The sequence below is a fragment of the Spinacia oleracea genome, chromosome 4, assembly GCF_020520425.1.
Source record: "Spinacia oleracea cultivar Varoflay chromosome 4, BTI_SOV_V1, whole genome shotgun sequence".
NCBI classification, from domain to species: Eukaryota; Viridiplantae; Streptophyta; class Magnoliopsida; order Caryophyllales; family Amaranthaceae; genus Spinacia; species Spinacia oleracea.
The window spans coordinates 114,829,700-114,854,042 of record NC_079490.1 but is presented as its reverse complement, the minus strand read 5'-3'; the positions used below and the strand labels follow the sequence as shown (position 1 = coordinate 114,854,042).

The 24,343-nt window shown below is 38.1% G+C and overlaps 1 long non-coding RNA gene across 1 annotated transcript; it reads left to right on the top strand.

The window, feature by feature from the left end:
* The first annotated feature begins 9,545 nt into the window (after window positions 1-9,545).
* LOC130459701 (uncharacterized) lies at window positions 9,546-10,220 on the top strand. The gene is made up of 3 exons (XR_008919283.1): window positions 9,546-9,625; window positions 9,737-9,835; window positions 9,937-10,220. It is a non-coding gene; the product is annotated as an uncharacterized lncRNA (long non-coding RNA).
* Window positions 10,221-24,343: the final 14,123 nt, after the last annotated feature.

Here is a 24,343-nt window from a genome sequence, read left to right as displayed (position 1 = left end):
TCCCAATCTCGCGATCTTGAGATTAGACTTCGTTTGATAGGTGATTACCTGAGCGTTGCCTTTATAGCCTCCTTTTACGGTGCGACGGTTGGTCAACGTCAAAGCAACCAGTTCTCAAACAAGTAATCTCAAATCACTCAGGTATTGAGGATTTAGTGTCTAATAATTTTAATGAAATTTACTTATGACAGATTTTCATCTTTTACAGTAAAGTTTCATAGGTCTTGTCCGATACTAGTCTTCCCAAAGTAAGTATCTATGCAAATGATTATGACATTGCCATGTCCACATAGTTCAAGAAACAGAACTACTAGTCATCTTGCATTCTAATCGTCTAACGTTTTCTATGCGTCCAATTTTATAGAAAACTCCGACTAGGGACCATTTTCAACCTTTGACATTCAAGTTCACTTGATAGACATTTCTTAGTCACAGGACTGGTCCTGACATTCTATCTTGAATATATCGTCAAATTGAAGGGACTCATCATTTAATATTAAACCAAGATTAAATGGAATATGAAAAATACATTTCATATATGATAAATGTTCAACCCCAACGTTTTACAACCATGGGCCTCTAACCCATCTTTAAAACATTTCATGGAATTCAAAGCTATGCTTGATTTCCAGTGCTACAATGTGAGTGTTGCTTCTCACTTGTTGCATAGGTTTAGTTATCACACTTTGCCAATCTTAACATCCTTTTCATCGAATGTTCTTCGAGATATGATGATAAGATCTTTTGAGTATGTTTATTTTGTGATCTAGTCTTTCTTGCTACATTAGTGGTACTACGCATTTTGCAATGAAGAATCATTAAGTCAACAGACATGTGATCTTCCCAAGTTCAATGAAGAACTCATTAATATAAACAACTCTGTTTTATTGCTTCTTAAGCAATAAGTACTTTTACTTCAACTGTTTAGGTTGCTAGTGATGCTTTGTTTGGATTTGCTTATCCAAGCAGTTCACAAATATGTGGAAGACTTTCCAGCTGTATCTTAGAACATAGAAATTAATATTTTAATTTCCCACGCAACAACTCATGGTCTCCGACCCATGTTGCCATTTCAAAACACGATGCTCTATAGCTCGTCCTTATCAATGGTTAACTCCAAGGGAATCTTGCTTGATCCTTTGCCAGTGTTTATGCGTGTAGCATCAATATTTAGCATATCTTTATTTCTTTGAATCAAGAACTATTCCTATGTACCTTTTCAAGTACCATAAGTCACTAGTGGAAAAAGGCTTATTTGCATCCCCGCATTTGCCACGCCATTCTGAACATGTGATGCAAATGACAAATTTTAGCATAAAATTTAGTCATTTGCGTCGCAGCTTTGTTAAACTGCGACGCAAATGACTCTAGGATGCCCCCCAGAGTCATTTGCGTTGCAGATTAGTAAAACTGCGACGCAATTAACTCAATCAAGTGCGTCGCAGATTTACTAATCTGCGACGCAAATGACTCTGGGGGGCATCCTAGAGTCATTTGCGTCGCAGTTTAGTAATTCTGCGACGCAAATGATGTTTTGAATTTTTCTAAAATTTAATTTTGTTGGCGCTAGCTAGCTCTCCAATGCGATATTCCACAGCGACCTAAATTGAAACCCAATTGCAAAAGCTTCACCCCTCACTGCTTCAATTCCTTCCTCCAACTTCCTCGGCCTTCCTCGTCCTCCGCCGTCAACCTCGTCCTCCGCCGTCAACCTCCGTCTTCCTCGACCTGCTGTTCGTCTTCCTGCCGCGTCAACCTCCTCTTCGCACAGCTCATTGTCCTCCAACTTCCTGCTCGTCGCCGCCCCCTGATCGTCGTTCAACCCCCGGCCTCTTCACAGGTCACTGTCGCCGCTACTTGCTAACGCCGTCGGCTGCCACGCCGCTGGCCCTCCTCTCTTCAATTGCTCCATCGACTAATTAGGTACATTTAAATTTTATTTTGTGGATATTATTTAATTGAATTTTAATTGTGCATTTTAATTATAATTGTGGATATTATGTTTGAATTTTAATGGTACATTTTAGTTGAATTTTAAGATTGAATTTTAATTGTGGATATTATTTAATTGAATTTTAATTGTGCACATTTAAGATTTAGGTTTTGTTGAATTTTAATTGTAGTTTTTGGTGAATTGTAATAGTTGGTTTTGTTGAAATTATTTGTTTATTACAATTAGGTTTTGTTGAATTAAGGTTATGAAATGAATTTTTGGGTTTGTGTAGGTTTATGAGATGGTTTGTGTAGGTTATGAAATGATGTTTTGGGTTTGCTACAAAATTCGGGTTTGTGAATTTGTGATGTGAAATGAATTGTACTATGGGAACTTGTTATTAGTTATGGTAGGTTTTGTTGGAAGCCATGGATTTATAATGATATGAATAGCCTAGTTTATATTCTAACCTTTGACAAAATTTGGTCATATTGTTTTATCTTTAGTGGTTGAAAATGGATCGGAGTTGGATGTATGGTAGTAAACGATTTTCTACAAGGTTCTTACAAGGGATTCAAGAGTTCATTAAGGTTGCCTTGAAACATCAATCAGAACATGAATCAAGTTTAATTCTGTGTCCTTGTTGTGATTGCAATAATTCAAGGGGGTATCGGGATATTGATGATATTGTTGATCACATAGTTCGTCGCGGTTTTAAGGGTAACTACAGGACGTGGACATGGCATGGTGAGAGCATAGATCATGGGGCAAGTTCTAGTATGCCGAGCTCGAGTCAGCATAATCATTGTGATAATGGTGATGATAATGAAATTGAGGATGATATTGGTGTTGAAAGTGAGGAAGAAGAGGAGAAAGATAGGATAGATGATATGATGCATGATGTGGAAGACCATCATTTCGTTGAGCGTCCCCATATGTATGATAGTATAATCAAAGCTTCCGCAACACCATTATATCCTGGTTCTACACAAACTGTACTTGGTGCCGTCATCGAATATTTCAACTTAAAGGTGGAAAACGGTTGGACCAACAAGAGTTTTTCACAGTTTTTGGAGGCCACGTCTGGTAATCTTCCTGAAGGAAACAAACTTCCAAGGTCTAACTATGAGGCCCAGAAGCTTATGTGTCCTTTGGGTATGGATTATGAGAAGATACACGCGTGTCCAAATGATTGCGTGTTGTATCGAAAGCAGTATGCAAATCTGCATGAGTGTCCAAGATGCGGATTGTCCCGTTACAAGATCGTGGAGAATGATGCAACATCAACTAAGAAGAAACCTTCTCCGGCTAAGGTGCTTTGGTATCTTCCAATTATACCAAGATTTAAGCGCCTTTTCTCAGAAGAGAAAACTGCAAAACTCTTGAGGTGGCATGCCAAAGGGAGGAAGAAAGATGGGTTAATGAGGCATCCTGCTGATTCTCCACAATGGAGGAACATTGATCGAAAGTACAAGGTCTTTAGGGAAAAAGTTCGGAATCTCAGGCTTGGTCTTTGCACGGATGGAATGAACCCATTTGGGACACTTAGTACCCAATATAGCACTTGGCCGGTTCTTCTCACCATATACAATTTGCCTCCTTGGTTATGCATGAAACGTAGATACATCATGTTGTCGCTCTTAATCTCTGGGCCTAAACAACCCGGAAATGACATAGATGTGTATCTAGAGCCACTCATTGAAGATTTGAAATTGTTGTGGGATGAAGGGGTGTTGATGTTTGATGCATACACCAAAACCAATTTCACTTTACGTGCCATGATTTTTTGTACGATAAATGATTTCCCGGCTTATGGAAATTTGTCAGGGTATTCTGTAAAGGGAAAGAAGGCATGTCCAGTTTGTCATGATGATTTGGTCTCGAGGCGCCTAAAATTTTGTGGAAAAGATGTGTACATGGATTACCGGATGTATCTTCCTGAAGATCATCCATTTCGAAAAGAGAAGGAAGCTTTTAATGGAGAATTGGAGATGAGAGAAGCTCCTGCCCCCTTATGTGCGTGTGAGGTTTATGAACGGGTTAAAGACATTGAGACAGAGTTTGGTAAGCCTTATAAAGGTCAGCCAAGTGGTGGTTACAAGAAGAGGTCTATCTTTTGTGATCTCCCATATTGGAGAGATTTGGAAGTTAGGCATTGTTTGGATGTAATGCATATTGAGAAAAATGTTTGTGATGCCATTGTTGGGACATTGTTGAATATGCAAGGGAAAACGAAGGATGGGCCTAAAGTTAGACAAGATATGGCTGCTATGGGTCGCTCCGAGTTGGCACCTCAAGAAAGGGGAAAACGCTGGTACCTTCCCCCAGCTTGTTTCACCTTGTCTAAAAAGGAGAAAGTTAGCTTTTGTGAGTCTTTGCATGGCTTAAAGGTCCCTGCCGGTTACTCTTCAAATTTTCGTAGACTTGTGTCCATGTCTGACTTGAAATTAGTTGGAATGAAATCTCATGATTGTCACGTGTTGATGCAACAATTGCTGCCGGTTGCAATTCGAGGGATATTGCCGCCACAAGTGAGGTATACCATTACAAGATTGTGTTTCTTTTTCAACACAATTTGTAGCAAGGTGATCAATCCAACAATACTGGATGATTTGCAGGCTGATGTACTTGAGACCATGTGTCGGTTTGAAAAGTATTTTCCGCCATCATTCTTTGACATGATGCCTCATTTGATTATTCATCTTGTTCGTGAAATTAAGCTTTGTGGGCCAGTTTGTATGAGGTACATGTATCCCTTTGAACGGGAAATGGGTACCTTGAAAAATAGAGTGATGAATACGGCCAAACCTGAAGCTAGTATTGTCCAACGAACCGTCGCGGAGGAAGTTGCTGCATGGGTTTCTCAATATATGGCACGTTTGAAAGAAGTCGGAGTACCAAAGTCTAGACATGATGGGAGACTTGGGGGTCAAGGTACAATTGGCAAGAAAAGGATATCAATCAGTTCTGAAATGATGTGTAAGGTTGAGCTGTTTGTGGTGCAAAGTCTTAGTGAAGTCCATCCATACGTGGCTGAGCACATGAACTTTCTTAGAGAGCAATATCCTTCAAAAAATGGTCCTCAACTGATAAAAGAGCATAATCGTTCATTCCTCACATGGTTCAAGCGTCGAGTGATGGATCAATTTTCCGACACGCCTAATGAGGTATCTGACATGGTGAGATGGTTGGCATATGGTCCTAAATGTCAAGTCATATCTTATGAGGGGTACGACATCAATGGCTATTCTTTTTACACGAAGCGACAAGATGACAAAACGACGATGCAAAATAGTGGTGTTACGGCAATATGTTTGTCTTCAGAGTATGCTAGTGTAAAAGATAGAAAACTTGTAGATAAGACGAACTCTTACTATGGAGTCATTGAAGAAATATTAGAGTTGGAATATAAGTATTTTAAGATTCCTCTATTCCGGTGCAAGTGGGTTGATATTAGTCGTGGTGTCAAAAAGGATGAACATGGGTACCTGACACTTGTAAACTTTAGTCGAGTTGGGCATCTTGCAGATCCTTTCATATTAGCATCACAGGCAAAACAAATCTTTTACATGGTTGACCCTGCCGATCGTAGTTGGTCAGTTGTTCTGGAAGGCAAAAGAAGAATACTTGGCGTTGAGGATGTAGATGATGAAGAAGAGTATGATGAGCAGTTTAATGAGATTCCACCTTCCTCCTGGCATATCCCTCAAATGATTGACGATGTTGACATGAGTTATACACGCCGAGATCATGATGAAGGATTTTATGTTGAAAAAGAGAAATAGTGAGATAGGTACTATTTTGGCAACTATTTTTTCACCAAGTTAATTTGTAGATTAGTTAAAAGTTGGGTTCGAAAATGTCATTTTTGCCTAAATATGTACTATAACGACCCAATTACCCTTAAATGTGGAATAATAGATTATTATGAGGCTTAGAAAGTTATAACTATGCATATGAGACATGTAATAAGTTTGAAAACATTCCTTAGGTTCTTTGGTTCAAAGTTGGGTTCAAAAATGTCATTTTTGCCTAAATATGTATTATAACGACCCAATTACCCTTAAATGTGGAATAATAGATTATTACGAGGCTTAGAAAGTTATAACTATGCATATGAGACATGTAATAAGTTTGAAAACATTCCTTAGGTTCTTTGGTTCAAAGTTGGGTTCGAAAATGTCATTTTTGCCTAAATATGTATTATAACGACCCAATTACCCTTAAATGTGGAATAATAGATTATTACGAGGCTTAGAAAGTTATAACTATGCATATGAGACATGTAATAAGTTTGAAAACATTCCTTAGGTTCTTTGGTTCAAAGTTGGGTTCGAAACAAGATGAAGGGGAATTTGTTCCCAAAAGTGCACGAGATGATGTCTTATCTCGTGCACTTGGTAGGACTAAAGAAGGGAGACCACTAACATTTGGTGGTGGAGTAGGCATCAAAGCTGTGTGGGGGACCGGAGAGCGGCGTAGCTTTCGACGGTATGGAGATGCGGAGATGGAGGAAATGGAAGCAAGAGTGACCAAAAGGGTCAAAGATGAGACAATACAAGAGATGAACTCCAAGATGGATGCCATGGTCATGGAGAAATTTATCACATTTGCTAAAGAACTTGGTGTCCAAATACCAAGCCATATGAGGATAGACGCAAATGTTCATAGTAGTTGTCGTTCCGGGGGTTTAGATCCATTTGCCGACATTACGGTATGATAATTTGTGTTTTTTAAGTACTTTGTTTCTAGTTAATTCTATTGAACTTTTCTAACATGTTACATTGTATTTGCGTTATTGTTCAAAATAAATAATAAGGAACCTGTCCCGTGCCATCTATACCTGAACATAGGCTCGGAGAAAGTCTTTGTTGCCTATGGTACCATATGTCCAGAGTTGCTCCTTGATCACCACAACGACGTCACGTCCGATAACGTGAAAGTGAGCGTTGATGATTTTGAGCCCGCGTACAAAGAAGCTCCCGTCCCCGTGCCTTCTCAATATATTAAGAAACTTGCTCAAGCTCATGGTACCTTCACTCAGTGGCCAAAGCATTTGGTGTCGCTTACGAATGAGGAGGTAACTAACATATGCATGATAATTTGAAGTAGAACTATTATACCATGTATGCTCACTAATATGTATATCGTTATTTGAAAATCATACCTCAGGTAAACAAGCCTACAAGTAAAGAGCCTAAAGGGAAAGGGAACAAAGGGAAAGAGATAGTGGTTGGGGGAAGTGGAACAAAAGCGTCCAACACTAAATCAAAAACCTATTTCCTTGAAAATTATAAAGTGCAAAATTTGAGTGGTAAGTGCAATGTGATGAAACTATGATGTTGGGATTAAAAGAAGGGGAGCACGTTAAGGTACATTGCACTAAAAGGACATTCAATATGGAAAAGGACTTTGAAATTAGTGTCACCGTTGAAGACACCGATCAACTTCTCTCGGGAGCATGGCTCAATATATCAATAATACAAGTTTTTGCTACGTGAGTTACCTAAATTCATATTTTGCCCCTAAATTTGATTTTTATGATTGTCTTAACGTTCTTACACTCTATATTATAGGGCTTTGAGTGAGTTGTGTTCTCACGATGATTGTCACCCCAATAGTATTGGATTCATGTGCCCGGAGATGATCTCGGCCACCATGTTAAAGTCCAATGCAGATCGAATTCTATTGTACATGACGAGGTCCATGAGTGCACTTAGTTCTAAGACATTCATCTTATGTCCATACTACAAAAAGTATGAAAATTACTTTGAAATTCGTTTTTAATTGATTGTTATAAATTTAACTTTTTTTTTTTTCTAACTACATACGTTTATTGTTTGTATGTAGGAGACACTGGATGCTTTTAGTTCTTTGCTTGTCTAAACGTGAGGTCTACATATTTGATTCTCAACAGAAGAAGAGAAATTTGATGATTAAGGGGCCACTAAACAAGTAAGTAAAGTATGCATATGAAAATGCCATTTTTGCCTAAATTTTTGCCTTAGGTTCTTTAGTTCAAAGTTGGGTTCGAAAACATCATTTTTGCCTAAAAATGACCTAGGACGACCCAATTAGCCTTAAATGTGAAATAATAGATTGTAAAGGGACTTAGAAAGTTATAACTATGCATATGAGACGTGTAATAAGTTTGAAAACATTCCTTAGGTTCTTTGGTTCAAAGTTGGGTTCGAAAACATCATTTTTGCCTAAAAATGACCTAGGACGACCCAAATAGCCTTAAATGTGAAATAATAGATTGTAAAGGGCCTTACAAAGTTATAACTATGCATATGAGACGTGTAATAAGTTTGAAAACATTCCTTAGGTTCTTTGGTTCAAAGTTGGGTTCGAAAACATCATTTTTGCCTAAAAATGACCTAGGACGACCCAAATAGCCTTAAATGTGAAATAATAGATTGTAAAGGGCCTTAGAAAGTTATAACTATGCATATGAGACGTGTAATAAGTTTGAAAACATTCCTTAGGTTCTTTGGTTCAAAGTTGGGTTCGAAAACATCATTTTTGCCTAAAAATGACCTAGGACGACCCAAATAGCCTTAAATGTGAAATAATAGATTGTAAAGGGCCTTACAAAGTTATAACTATGCATATGAGACGTGTAATAAGTTTGAAAACATTCCTTAGGTTCTTTGGTTCAAAGTTGGGTTCGAAAACATCATTTTTGCCTAAAAATGACCTAGGACGACCCAAATAGCCTTAAATGTGAAATAATAGATTGTAAAGGGCCTTACAAAGTTATAACTATTCATATGAGACGTGTAATAAGTTTGAAAACATTCCTTAGGTTCTTTGGTTCAAAGTTGGGTTCGAAAACATCATTTTTGCCTAAAAATGACCTAGGACGACCCAAATAGCCTTAAATGTGAAATAATAGATTGTAAAGGGCCTTACAAAGTTATAACTATGCATATGAGACGTGTAATAAGTTTGAAAACATTCCTTAGGTTCTTTGGTTCAAAGTTGGGTTCGAAAACATCATTTTTGCCTAAAAATGACCTAGGACGACCCAAATAGCCTTAAATGTGAAATAATAGATTGTAAAGGGCCTTAGAAAGTTATAACTATGCATATGAGACGTGTAATAAGTTTGAAAACATTCCTTAGGTTCTTTGGTTCAAAGTTGGGTTCGAAAACATCATTTTTGCCTAAAAATGACCTAGGACGACCCAAATAGCCTTAAATGTGAAATAATAGATTGTAAAGGGACTTAGGAAGTTATAACTATGCATATGAGACGTGTAATAAGTTTGAAAATATTCCTTAGGTTCTTTGGTTCAAAGTTGGGTTCGAAAACATCATTTTTGCCTAAAAATGACCTAGGACGACCCAATTAGCCTTAAATGTGAAATAATAGATTGTAAAGGGACTTAGGAAGTTATAACTATGCATATGAGACGTGTAATAAGTTTGAAAACATTCCTTAGGTTCTTTGGTTCAAAGTTGGGTTCGAAAACATCATTTTTGCCTAAAAATGACCTAGAACGTACGACCCAATTAGCCTTAAATGTGACTACTACGTATATAATTGCATTTACATGTGTAAACAAAGTATATAATTGCACTTACATGTAAAATATTCTTTGCATTTACATGTGTAGTGCTTTTCGGAGTTACAAGAGACTAGGTGGACAATCTAAGGGAACTAAATTAACATGGATTCCAGCACAGGTATATATATATATAATTAGTTTATTATTTACCTAAGAAATAAGTTTTTCAAAATTATAACATACAATGTGATAGAAATTTTACTTGTGTTATTTATTTTAATGCATTTAGTGTGCTCAACAACCGGGATCACTAGATTGTGGCTACTACGTCATGCGTTTTATGTACGACATAATAATGAATCATGGTAATAGTCAAGATCTTACTAAGGTATGTTCTCATAAACTACGTACTTTATATAATAAATTGAAGTACACAAAACTATTATATTGATCAATCGTTGATAAATTGAATTATTTACACTTTTTTAGGATTTTTCAAGAACATTGCCTTATTCAGCGGAGGAGATTAATGAGGTGAAAGATTTTTGGGCAGATTACTTCATGAACAATGTCGAATTTTTAGCTTAATTTGTAATATGAACTTGATCTCTAGCTAGCTACGTACCTTTGTTGTAATAATTTTATGTTTGTTGTAACATGTTGGTTGATCGATCTATGACGAATTTAATTGCCTTTTATTGGGAACGTTAATTACGTTGTAAACTTTTGTGACAGGTATTAATTATAAATGTATTCCCGGTATTGGGAATGAACCGTCTAATTTCAAAGACGATCATGTCGGAATTTCCAACTAAAATATTAAAAAACGAATATTTTTTTTTAAAAAAATAAGTCATTTGCAACGCACGTTAGCTCAATGTGCGAGGCAAATGACTTAATTTTTTGGCGCTAAAATTGTCATTTGCGTCGCACATTAAGCTATTGTGCGTGGCAAATGACTTTTTTTTTTTGCGCCTAAAAGTCATTTGCGTCGCACATTTATCTAATGTGCGTTGCAAATAACTTTTCAACATGGTGCCTGAAAAGTCATTTGCAACGCACATTAGCTAAATGTGCGACGCAAATGAACCTTATTTGCGTCGCACATTTAGCTAATGTGCGTTGCAAATGACTTTTCAGGCATCATGTTGAAAAGTTATTTGCGTCGCACGTTTGCTAATTGTGCGACGCAAATAAGGTTATTTGCGTCGCACAAATGTGCGACGCAAATGACTTTTAGTCATTTGCGTCGAGAGCTTTTGCCACGCACGATGTGCGACGCAAATATGCTTAAAAGTGCGATGCAAATGACCCTTTTTCCACTAGTGAGTATTCTTGATCTCAATCTAGTTGATCTTCACTTAGATCAATAGAGATTGGTATATGTTCGTCATGCCTAAAGTCATACGATACGTTTTTGGCGATCCTCATATTATATCATACATGATAAATTCTTTTGCAGAATAATTCCCAATTGAATTCTATTCATGTAACTTTAGCTCATTCAATTTCAGTAGATACTGAATCCAGCTAAATTCTTTGACATATAATATAGGTTAAGAATCTCACTTAGATCCTTTGATGTTTTAACTTAGTAAATGCTTATACATAGTTCAAACATTCTTTTACTTAGATTTATTCACATGGGTCGAATATCTCCAATGGAGACTTTCGTGTTTGATTTAGTAAATGCCATTACTTAATCCAAAACAATATCATAAGATCTTTGTAAATAGATCTTAATACCCAGTATGTACTAAGTTTCGCCATGGTCCATCATTGATGAATAATCTCAAATCTAAGTATTTAGCATTTGAATGTTATTTCACAATAGAGAGATATGTGTGTGATACACATAGGACCAATTAAGTTTTATGTACTCCCACTAACCTCTTATATATCTATAAGAATCATGTACATTTTATGAAACTAAAATACTTATTAGCTTCACTAAAATACATTTCTAATTCCCAATTGCTTGCTTAAATCTGTACTTAGATTTCATAAGCTAGCTATTCTTTTCAAGCATTTATTTGGATCCACAAATCCTATGACATACCATGTACATAGTTTCTTCCAACATTTGACTGAGGAAGATGTTTTGTCATCCAATTGTCATATGTACCAATATGCAATCATTGCTTGAATTATATACTTGAGCATTACGATTATGCATGAGGTTTCAACACAATCCACGCCGTGAAATTGCTTGTAACCTTTAGCAACTAATCTAGCTTTGTGTGTGAACACAATTTCATGTTTGATGGTTTTTATCCTTAAAACAAACTTGCAACCAATAGGTGTGAAACTATTCTTGCAAATCAACAAAATTTCAATTTTGCCATCAAAACATTGGTTATGTTTTATGGCCTTTAACCATCTAAAACATTTAAGTCTATATATGGCCTCTAACCATTTTAGGGAATCTGGGTTTCGTCATAGCTTTCTTACAGGTCACAAACTCATTAATTATAAGATAATAGTTTGACTGTAAGTTGTAGGTTTCTTTACTATCTAATAGAAGAATTGCATAGTTTTAGTGACTTGAACTCTATGCCTACTTGGGTATGGAACATCAAACAATAGAATATCAACAGACACTTTGAGAGTCCTTTGAATATTCTGTTCTCCTTGAAGCACTTGTAAAGTCTTCTAAGAGATGTCTATTCTTTAAAGCCACTTCTAAAGTCCTTAAAGAATACGTGTTCGGATTTTCTAAAGAACTTCGAAAAGCCTCCGGAATGTCCGTCTATGTTTGTTGTTCGCCTCGAAGACTTTTGAGGTCTATTTTCTCCCACTTGTCATTTTGGAAACGAATCTCCAAAAGGACATTATTTCGAGCAAACAAACATTATGTTCTCAAAAATTCGTGGTAGAAACAATACCCTTGTGTCTCATTTGAATAAATCACAATGAAATATATATCTATACTTGGGCCTTAGTTTGTCGAATGACAAACACTAAGCTCCCACTGAGTTTAGGAACTCTTTAGATATATTATGAAAAGATATTTTGAAATTACTTTTCAATAGCTTTGACGAATTTGGTTTAGTTTGGTGGTAGTTGAGCATTTTGTTTTAGAAATTATAGGAAAAGTCTTTATGATTCATCATTGATCGAATCAAGTACTAATTGACTTCGATCATTCCAACGTAGATATGCCATATCTTATGGAGCTAGATTGTGAAATTACAACACACAATCATTGATGATCATATTTGGTCGCAAGTAATCATCAACATGATCTAACCTAGATCTTTATGATTTCTTGCCAAGTGGATTTTATACTTCTGAATCTTTGAACTAGCCAAACAGATTCAACTTATATCACATTTGAGTAAATAAACCTATATTCACCCAAATCCATGTGAAATAATAAAGTCATAAAATCTTTCTTTAGCTTTGAACTCTATTGTCTAGGCGTTCATATCTTTTGTTACTTTCAACAAGTAAGACTAGTTGTCTTAAATTGATTTAGAAATCAATGAACTTTCAAAATTCCATCAAAATAGAGCTTTTGAATGTTAACTTATTGATATGGTCTAAGCAACAATGCCAAAGATTAGTGGAACTCAAATCAAGGGGTTGATTTGAACCTAGTAAAGTTCTTTAAAGAGTTGTTTGTTTTAATCAAGCATATTGACTCAACCCGTAAATGACCATTTTATTCAAATAAACAAACAAACAAGCATTGTTTTTGTTCTTCTGAATGTGAGTCTTTCTGTGTTTGAAGCAGAAATTTAGGTATGCTGATTATGGAACAAAATAGCCATTAAGTTCCAGCCTTGAAAGGACTTAAAACAAACTAGACGACCCTACAACTAATGTAGCATTGCCATGCTTCATTTCCCACTTGTAGGTCATTAGTGTAGCCTAGCTTCCATTGTTTGAGTTATTACCGAAGTAAGAACCTCAAGCGGTATATGATACCAAGGAAGTTTGATTGGTAGGTCACTTCTCTTTAAACATAAACTTATAGGTAGAAACGGAATCGTAAATTCCTTTCATTTGTTCCTTGTTTTCCTATTTCTTGTACCCTTTCTTATAGTCTTAAGAATTGAATTCTTTAGTGTTGACTTTTATACTTTGTTAGACATGTCCAATGTCACTCCAACAAGGTTCTTACCATTTAATTTATGTTGAATATTTTGTTTCAACTAGATGATCTTACCAGAAGCTTGTAAAGTTCTCTAAGCATCGATCTATTCGAATGTCTAGGGACTAGACTCATTCGAGAATTAAATGGACAAAGATATTAGGTTGTTAACCATTGGTAAGGCTGATCGTTTAAACTCAATGCTTCATGATTTCAAAACTACATTGTATTTTGATTTCACAAGCACCAATTGGTTCGCCATTCGATTTTGATGTTCGAAAACAACCATAAAAGTCGCTAAAAGAAACGTACATTTTAAATTGCTCATTTTCTCTCATTTCCGTGAATCGTTCTTGGATTCACTACCAATCGAGGAAATTTACTGTTACCTTTCTAAAAGGATTTATTGCAGTGCAAGATATTTAATTATAAACAATAATTAAAACATTCATTGAAGCATGCAAAGTCTAAACATTTATCATGAATAATAACTTGAAAATGAAAGCAATCATGCAATTTAAACAAGTCATTAGCATTTTATTCGAATTATGTGTTCCGGCAGGTGTGAATAAAATGATTCCAAGATCCTAAAACCATTGAAGAATCAAGCACAGTTTGTCGACTCAATTCTAAAACATTTTAGGTAAGCAAAAGCCTTTTGCTAATAGTCTAGAAACTACTCTTGGTTGATAGGTACGTCTAAGAACTTATTAGGTAAACCTATCGATTTTGCCACGACATAAAAGGACTCCTTACTTATATCGTTGAGTTTCACCAAAACTAACGTGTACTCACAATTATTTGTGTACCTTGCCCCTTTAGGACCAATAAGTAACACCTCGCTGAGCGAAAACTATTACTAGATTGATGTAAAGGATATCCAAGCAAGTGTATATTTTGGCATGGCACCTTTTAACTCAATTTTTAAGTTTGGAACTTAAGGCTCTTACTATGTTGGTCAGATTTTAAGTGAACTAAAATCCTTAATCATGCAACATAATCAAGCTTTTGATCTCATGCATTTTAAGACATATTTAAAAGCAATAAATAACTTAAAACATGCATAAGATAAATGTGATCTAGTATAGCCCGACTTCATCTTGAAGCTTTAACTTCAAAGTCCGTCTTGAAAATCTCCGTGGGAGGCACCATTTTCTTCAAATAGAATAAGCTATAATTAAAACTAATTACAACTATTTGATGGTACGCAGACCATATTTGAATTGAAAAACAACTTTGGTCCTTTAGACCAATTACATTCAAATTAATGGTACGCAGACCATATTTTCTATCCTATTTGGGCCATACTAGTCACTTCATAACCTGCAAAACAGCACATATACAATATATACCATTCATCCATTCATTAACATGAATGGCCCACATAGATGGTTAGTAAAACACATTATGCATCACATAAACATTTGCATCAATTAATCAAGGGCACCAATAATCTACAAATTATTCAGTCCTTATTAATTCTAATCAAGTTGTTTTAACCTTAAGGTTTTGTAGACCTAATCAAGAGTTTATGACTAAAAGGGGCTCCCACTTAAACCAATAAATTCATATGCTTTACTAATTTTAAACATAAAAATGTATTTCTAGTCTAACCGGAAACATACAAATTTAATTAAAATTTAAAGCTCATATAAATTTATAATTGAATCCACAAAGTTTAATTTAATTTCAGTCGTATTTAAATTAATTCATGATTTTAATTTTAGTAAAATAATTAGAATAAATAAAATTTATTATAATTACAATATTCAAAATTAAAATCCAAGAAAATAATTTAAATTATTAATTTTAAAATTAATTAAAATTACGTAAACTGAAAATATCAAATTAAAATTTCAAAACGATCTAATCGCAACGCAACAACCTCACGCATCACACGCCCATGGGCCACACGCACACAACCATCGCTGGCCATGTGCGCGCAGCCCATGCGCTGCCTCGCATCGCTGCTGCTCACCATCGCAAGGCATCACGCATGGTGCTCGCTGCGCGCGCCAGCGCTCGACGCACGAGCATGCTGCCGCAGCCCATCGCTGGGCGCAGCGTTCGTCGCACGTCGCAACACGCACCCGCACGCCATCGCTGGGCGCAGCGCTCGTCGCACGCACAACAAGCACTCGCACGCCATCGCTGGACGCAGCGCTCGTCGTACGCACAACAGCGCTCGCTGCGCGCGAGCGATCGATGCTTGGCGCAGCACTCGTGGCACGCGAGCTTACGCTCGCTGCGCGCGAGGCTCCGCACGCTTGCGCGAGGCAGTGCTCGCTGTGGCGCAGCTCGCTTGCTGCCCACACGCGACTGCTCGTGCCTTGCTCTCGCCCTCGCCCATTCGCCCATTGCACACAGCCCACGACACAAGGCAGGGCTGCTGCCTTGTGCTCGTGCACCATGGCCTTGCTCATTGCATTCGTACCGCATGGGCGACGAGCTCCCTTGCTCGTCGTCACATGCCCGCACTATACAACACCCCTTAAGGGTAACACGTAGCGTCCATTGCTTTGTGCGTGCAATTTATATGAGCGAATCGCATAAAAATTTAAAATTTATATTCAAAATTAATGACAAATTAATAAATATTATTAATTTCATAATTTTTGGGCGAAAAATCGAAAATTTATTATTCAATTGATTTCCGATTAACATGGATTCAAGTCTAGGTCATAAAAATTTAAAATTTAACATAAATTTACAATTTTTATGGTGGTTTTTAATCATAGGTATCTAATTAAATTATAATTAATTATGAAAATCAAATTAATTCTAAATTATTCTAATTTTCAACAAATTAATCATAATTACAAATTAGATTGCATAATTAACAAGGCTAGGCATTCAAACTTGTTAAACATATATAGTAGGTCAATCAAAAATTCAAGATTTATCAACAAGAATCGCAAATATTTAATTTAACATCTTAAATTTACGAAATTTTGCATTCGAAAAACTAAAACCTCCGAAAAGTCATAGTTAGGCTTCGAATTTGAGAATTCTGGGTTCGGCCGAAAAATATTTTTTTTGTCAAAATTTTAGAATGCCTTTTACATGCGGAATTGACACAAAAATCATTCGATTTGGATGAGTAACGAAGAAACTGCCGAAAAACTGCGTACGTATAATTAAATAAACGCAATTTGCAATTAATTAACAATTACGAAAATTAATCACCCCTTTTAATTCTTGCAAATTTGTAATATTTAACCATGTTCATGCAATTTAGATTATGAAAATAATAAGAGGCTCGTGATACCACTGTTAGGTTATGATACATATGACAATTCATAAATCATGCGGAAAAAACCATAAAGCCAGGAAAACATATTATTTACACATAATCATTTAGCATAGTTTAGATGCATACTCTTTGTTGCGTGCCTTCCCTAGCTGCGCCCGAACCGAACAAGAACAAGTCTTTAGGACTCCAAGTGTCGTCCCTCCGTAGATAGTCCACAGCACGTCCGGATCCGCCTTAAGATTGACCAACTAGAATCGCCCTTAAGGTACTACTTATTTTCGGCTAAATGGGCAAGAGATATGGCTGATTTTTCTGCTTAAAAATCCTAGCTTTGAATACTTGAAAAGTTATGTATAAATAATGACCCTAGGCCCTTATTTATAGAGGTATGGAAAAGAAATTGGAATCCTATTAGGATACTAATTTATTTAATTAGAATCCTGCTAGGACTCTATTTAAATAAACTTTATCTAATAGGTTTAGGATTTAATCTTTTATCGAATCCCGATAGCTTTAGGATTCGCACACGAGCATCGCACGAGCACCGTACACCCGCGCAGGCCTTGCGGCCCACGCTGAGCGCACAGCGCTCGGCCCATGCTACTGTCCGCGCGCGCCCATGGCTTCGGCTGGGCCTGGCTTGCGCTGGGCCTGGTCGAGGCTTTGGCGTGTGTTGGTGATGCGTGTGGCTTGCTGGGCGATGGCCTGGCTTCGTGCTGGGCCTTCGTCTAGCGAGCCTCGTCCGATGCTAATTCGTACGATACGCTTTCGATTAAATTCCCGATTCCGGAATTTATTTCCGATACGAACAATATTTAATATTTCCGATTCCGGAATTAATTTCCGTTTCGAACAAATATTTAATATTTCCGTTTCCGGAATTATTTTCCGATTCCGATAATATTTCCGTTTCTGACAATATTTCCGATTTCGGCAATATTTCCATTTCCGATAATATTTTCCGATACGTACCATGTTCCCGTTTCCGGCAACATCTACGACTTGGATAATATTTATATTTCCGATACGATCCATATTTCCGTTTCCGGCAATATCATCGTTTCCGGAGCATTCATTTCTTGCCTGTGACGATCTCAGCTCCCACTGAAACCAAGATCCGTCGATTCCGAATATCCATAGATGGAGTATTTAATGCCATTAAATACTTGATCCGTTTACGTACTATTTGTGTGACCCTACGGGTTCAGTCAAGAGTAAGCTGTGGATTAATATCATTAATTCCACTTGAACTGAAGCGGCCTCTAGCTAGGCATTCAGCTCACTTGATCTCACTGAATTATTAACTTGTTAATTAATACTGAACCGCATTTATTAGATTTAACATTGAATGCATACTTGGACCAAGGGCATTATTTCCTTCAAGGATCGTTTCACCCTTCGGCTATTTTGATTACCTATAAGCACGAGTATTTCCTTCACTATCCCCAGTGGAGTCGCCACTGTGAGGGGGTCGAAAAAGCGCGAGGCTAATGCGTGACCTTGTCCCTCGTGGGTTTGACGATTCTTTTTATTCAATCAAGTGTAATTGGATTTCCTGTGAGTATACACCCAATTGACTAGTAATATAGGAGTCGCCATTCAGTTTTTAACAACAATGAGAAAAACTGACAAAACCCGGTTATCGTGACATAAAGGGAGTGCAATTATGTTTGACCACGACGGCCGTAGGTTCCCTTGTGATCCCTGGTGTGGGGATCTCTCAATATACACCCGCAAGGTAGAGATTGAGGGTTCGGGGGACTGTAACTACCGAGAGGAGTAATTCGCTCGTCGATAACTCCAGAGGCAGGATATCCTTACTAGCTCAGCATAAATAATTGAAGGGACATGCGTTAACTATTAAACTAATCTGAGTTGATTTTAGCAATATGCAACATATAATACTAATTCGATCGTGATTATCTGATTTAAATAACATTAAGGGACCTAGCATGATAATCCGATTTCCCAAAAATATTATATTTGTTAAGAGTGACAGAACAATCATATTAGGTTATTTTAACAGTTCATAAAAAGGGCGAGGAAAGCAGTTAAATCATCGAAAAGGGACACATTACGACGCACCCTTGAGAGGTGCGTCACGGTTCTCAGAAAACTAACCACTTTGACTTTGCTATTTCTCCTTTTTATTTAACGAATCTCAATTATGGGACAGGATACGTTCTGTTCGATTTATGGATCGATTGCGACAGAACGCGTGAACAGTTTCGCAGCGAGAGGCTTAGGCTAAGGGGTTTAGAGTCAATACTCCGAATATATTATGTGTTGTTGTTGTCTTCTTTCACGTCGAAACTAGGGGCGTATTTATAGGGAAGAGTTCGTGGAAAGATAGAATTGCAGAGTTCTAATCCATAAAGAATTAGGAAAAAACACGTCCCAGGTAATTTCGGCGCCCAGCTCTGGGCGTCAAAGATTTCGGCGCCCAGGGCTGGGCGTTGAAAATAGAGATCCCTGTAATTTCAGCGCCCAGGGCTGGGCGTCAAAGATGTCGGCGCCCAGCTCTGGGCGTTGAAAGTGATGTCTGGGCCGAATTCTTTGTCAGATTCGGATTCCTGAAATCCGTAGAGTTTGAGATTAATTCGAGTCTTTTAGCGCGTATCAATTTTGTGACGGAATGCGTCTGGGCCCGTTACGAACTCTAGGTTCGTTAGGATTTTAATTAATACGTGACTCCTATTTCCGAATCCTATTAGGAATAGGATTCTCGCGGTTTTCTATCTCACTTAGGATTTATGTTGGAGTGCAACACCTAATTCTGACAGGTTTCTATCCTTTATGTTTTGCCACTTTTAGAAGCTACCTTTTACGGTAATTACTATTTTTAGCAGGTTTCCATAAATAGCAGGTTTCGGGTGAAATGAAATGGGGAATCAAGATTCGTTTATTTTATAGGAGATGCGTTGTCAAGTGGAGTTTTTATGCTTTCATCATCGAACGTTTCCCTTGCGGGAACGGGGACAAAAGTAGGTGTCTACAGTTAGCCCCCACTTTGACTGAGTCTTGGAGTAAGACGATGGTCAAAGTATTAGATGGAGTGCGTCACACAAGCCATGGTGTATGTGACCTGTTTTGCGAGGGTCTTACGAGCCCCCGAGTGATAACATTTGACTTAAGGGTCATCACTTGAAGTGTCGACATATCCCTCACGTGTCATTGGGATTTGTCAACTGATAGTATAGAAACTTCCTCACTTTGTCATTGGAAGAATCTAAAGGTGCGTAGAAACTCCCTCACTTTGTCATTGGGAGTAGCTACAGAGTTTTTCGAAATCAAAGCTATAAAGTGTAATTGGGCCTGGCCAAGCCCAATCACGAGGTAAAACGTTTTTTAAAGATTCTCATTTTCAGGGCTAGCTAAACGAGAAAACCCCCTTGTTTTTATAGGACGTAAAACGAAGGAAAATCCAGCAAAAGTTATCGCTGCAGCGACTAAGGACCTGCGCTGTTAGTGACGCAGACCCCGCCCGCTGAAGGTGGGCGAGCCTGTCCGCTGAGGGTGGACCCCCCGTCCGATAGAAGTGGACGAATCTGTTTGATGTTTTTGAAAATAAGGACCTACGCGGTTTGTGACGTAGACCCCGCCCGCTGAAGGTGGGCGAGCCTGTCCGCTGAGGGTGGACCCCCCGTCCGATAGAAGTGGACGAATCTGTTTTGAAATTTTTTTTTTTTTTTTTTTTTGAAAATAAGGACCTACGTGGTTTGCGCCGTAGACCCCGCCGGCTGAAGATGGCAAGCCTATTTTAAATTTGAAGACTTTATTTTTCGAAAACTAAGGACCTGCGCGGCTAGTGACGCAGACCCCGCCCGCTGAGGGTGGGCGAGCCCATTTTGAATTTCTTATTTTGCCTATGTAGAAGAGCTTTTGGTGATTACAACCTGTTGGTGGGTCATAATATTTCCTGATTAGATGTGTCCTATAAGTGGGTCCACACTGTGTATATTTTTGTTTAACAATATATTTTTTGAGATATCCAAACATGATATGGTGCGTGGCGCAGTCTGGGAATGTGATTTTGATTGCGCGCTCCTTGTTGGAGTCCACTTTTTGCGAGCCCCCAAGCGTTGGGGCTCGTCGGTTGTTTTTTGCGTCTTGTAATCATGTTTGGGTCACGCTCGTATGTGCGAGCGACCTTCTATAGTAGTGTGCTACTTTAGCGAAGCCGTGGAGTGCGACTTTAGGCAATTTTCAAGTCGAATGAGTATGGCAGGGCCCACTAGAAGTTAGGGCCTTTTTTGAGCCTGGGTACATTTTCGGCGCCCAGGCCTGGGCGTTGGAATAATTCACGCCCAGGTGGGGCGTTGAAAGTGTTGTTTGGGCTGGTCTTTTGATGACACAGTTGGCCTCTTGTTCATTCGTTTATTTCACTTGGAAGTTCTATGTATTCTCTTTTCTTTTTTTTTGTTTTTGTTTTTAGAACGTGATGATTTTCTTGAGAAGCCGTAGCCGATTGGTGGACTACGGTGCTTGTCATTTTGGGGCGATTATTTTTAGGAACTGTTGCTCTTTAAGGCGTACAGTTATTGCGATAGTTGGGTGAGTCTATATGGCCCGAGGAACATACCTTGAGGTGTAAAACTTTGATCGCTCTTATATTTTTTTGAACGTGTTCGTGAATAATGATATGTATGTGCGAACGAGCGTTCATGGAATGGCCGTTGCGTGCGGCCCATTAATCAGATTGCTTGAATTGTTTCATTTTTTTTGAGCAACGACTGATTTTGAATAGTTTGCTTAGAAGCTTGATAGGGTTCAGGCCTATTCATGAAGTGGGCTCAAACATCGTGCCCTTTCGATTGTTCAAACATTTGCTTCGAGATTTTTTTTATTTTTCTATGGTTGTTTCGTAGCTTGGAGCTCCCAAGTATGCATGTTGGGATGCTTCCTTTTGGCGTACGATTTTTGTAGGTTCTTTCGAGAAAGATGCCTTGGGGTTCCACTCGTGTGGGTGCGAGCTATCCCTTTCGTGGTAGGTAATATTTTGCTACCTTTAATCCTTAATGTAGAAGTGGTGTGGCTTGCATTTTGAATTTGGGCGATAAGTAGTCTTTGCCTCTTTTACACGTGCTCTTGGTCGTGCCCGTGTTAGTGCAATATGCCTTACTCTCTCTCTTTTAGACTTGTACCGTGGGATGGTTGAACTTATGGTGCGACGTAAGCTTGTGTGGCCTAACAACCTGTATTAGAACATTTCTCCAGGTGTTGGGATATCATTATTTTTTGCATTGGAGTACTTTCATCATGCCTTGTTCAGGTGCTCGAACAAGTGTAGCACCTTCCGCGTGGGTTTGCACGGCTTATCACTTCGTTCGATGTGAGGATTCATATGTGTTTTTTTTATTTTTATATCTGGGCAAAACTTGGCTAGCAGAAAGGTTCAGCGCCCAGGCTGGGGCGTTAAAGATATCGGCGCCCAGCTCTGGGCGTTGTAAATGATTTCTGGGCAGAACTTTGACAGTATTTTTTTTCTTTCGCCTTTGATTTGGAACGGTGTAGACTGTGTAACGGGCGCTTTATAGGGCAAGCGTTATGTGCAGTGGTTTGATCGGAGTTTTGGTGACTCGCGATTTTCAGTTACCCTTGTTAGTGGGGCGACTTTATATACTCTAAGTAATGCTTAGAATTTGGGAGGGGTTGCAGCCATTCTTAAGGTTCGTTTTACATGTTTAAAGCTTAGGATTGTGCCCCTATGATGTATGTATAGCATTAGCGTCGAGAATTTGCGATAAAATCGTCATTTCGAGTATTTTTAGAGTGTTTTTCTCAAGCCCCCAATTGTAGCTACGGGATTGGCTTGGTGCTATAATGCTTTGCATACGTCTTTATGCATTCATGGTGACATGGATCATGAATAGTTTGAACCAGACTCATTTAGTGCGAGGTACGTTCGGGTAGTAATTTGCTACTTTTCTTGTAAATGTCGTATTGTGCGACATTGCCATGGTCAAGGTAGTCACATGTTGAAGTGTGCCTTGTCCAAAAGCTAGGTGCCTTTCTTTACCCATAATCATATTTGGAAATCTTTTGACTCAACTTGCAAAATTGAGATAAACGCATACTTAGCTTAAACCAACGACATTTTAATATGTTCGAAGAAGTCTTTGAAAATTATTTGGAAATTATTTAAAATCCGAGTCCTACTGTGTACAATCCGAGGTGTCCTAAGTAGGTTGACTTATAGAAGGGTTCGTACAGGATTACATGAGTGAATCAAAATACTGTTACGATTTTTGGAATGTTGTCTAAGGATTTGCTGGAAGCCAGGGTGCAGGCGTCAAGATACACTTGTGCCCGTTTGGCATGTGCTTTCAGGCTTTTAGGGCCACTTTTTCCAGAATTGCGGGAATATAAACCATTTTCAAATGGACTTAGATTTACTTGGTGTATGTCCGTATAAAAGGTCGAGGTATACTTAGTTCCTTCCCCAGCTCTTTCATTTCAATTTTTTTAGCCCCCAGTTGCTATTATGTCTTCCCATTAATGATGCTTTTAGATCTCGATTTTAGATGCCCGTGTCATATGTCTGAGTAGGGTGAGCCTTGGTTAAGTGCCAAGTCCTATTGACAATGTCTGATTTTTTTCAAAGGAGATTAGCAGGCATTTGAATTACCATGAACGGGTGCCCTGAGTTCGAAGGAACGATGGGGCAATGCTGTAGAACAATTCTCTTTATTGCAAACTTACTGCCTTTACTACTTGTTGGCGATTATGACTGTGTCTAGTGGTGAAAGAAGGTCTTTAAGTGAGTTAGTTTGCTTTAGGGAGGGTCAAGTCGAGTACTTTAGAGGTTATGGACGCTTGCGCTAGCCCCCATTTAATTGAGGTAAAGCGATCTTTTGAGTCTTGGCTAAGTGCCTAGGAGTGTGAGTGCTCCTTCTGGCAAGGTACGTGCCTTTATTATTTTTCGATGTGTGCTCATTAATTTTGGCATCTTGATGACTTGGATTCTTCCTTTGACTTAAATCTTTCTTTCGACTTGGGTTGCAAGTAATTAAATTTCAATAAGGGACTCTATTTCTTATTCTTGTTATTTCTATAGGCTTTAATATTGGTTGCAAATTGGTTGGACCGAATCATGGATTGCCTACGTATCCGCCTTAAATAGATTTAATTTGGAATCAGGTCTTGCGTAGTTCTTAGCCTAGAAAATGGTTTGTTAGAATGCCGTTTTTAAACAAGTACGTTCCGAGGTGGAAACATATTATTTGAAATGGTAGAATAAGTGAAGTTTATTATTATTTTAATCTACTGCTTTGCCGTAAGCCAAAAATTTGTTTTATATATTTTTTTTTGAGTACATGTATTTTTTGGTGGTACGTATATCTGAATACGTGTTGTACCCCTCCAAGTGTTCGTTATTTTTCCGTGCATGTGCGGATAAAATGACGAGCACTTCTGGACAAAATTTGGCGAGCAGAGAGATTCAGCGCCCAGGCTGGGGTGCTAAAGATTTCGGGGCCCAGCTATGGGCGCTGAAAATGACTTCTGGGAGAATCTTTTTGGTGCGCTAAATGCTTCTTTTTCTTTTT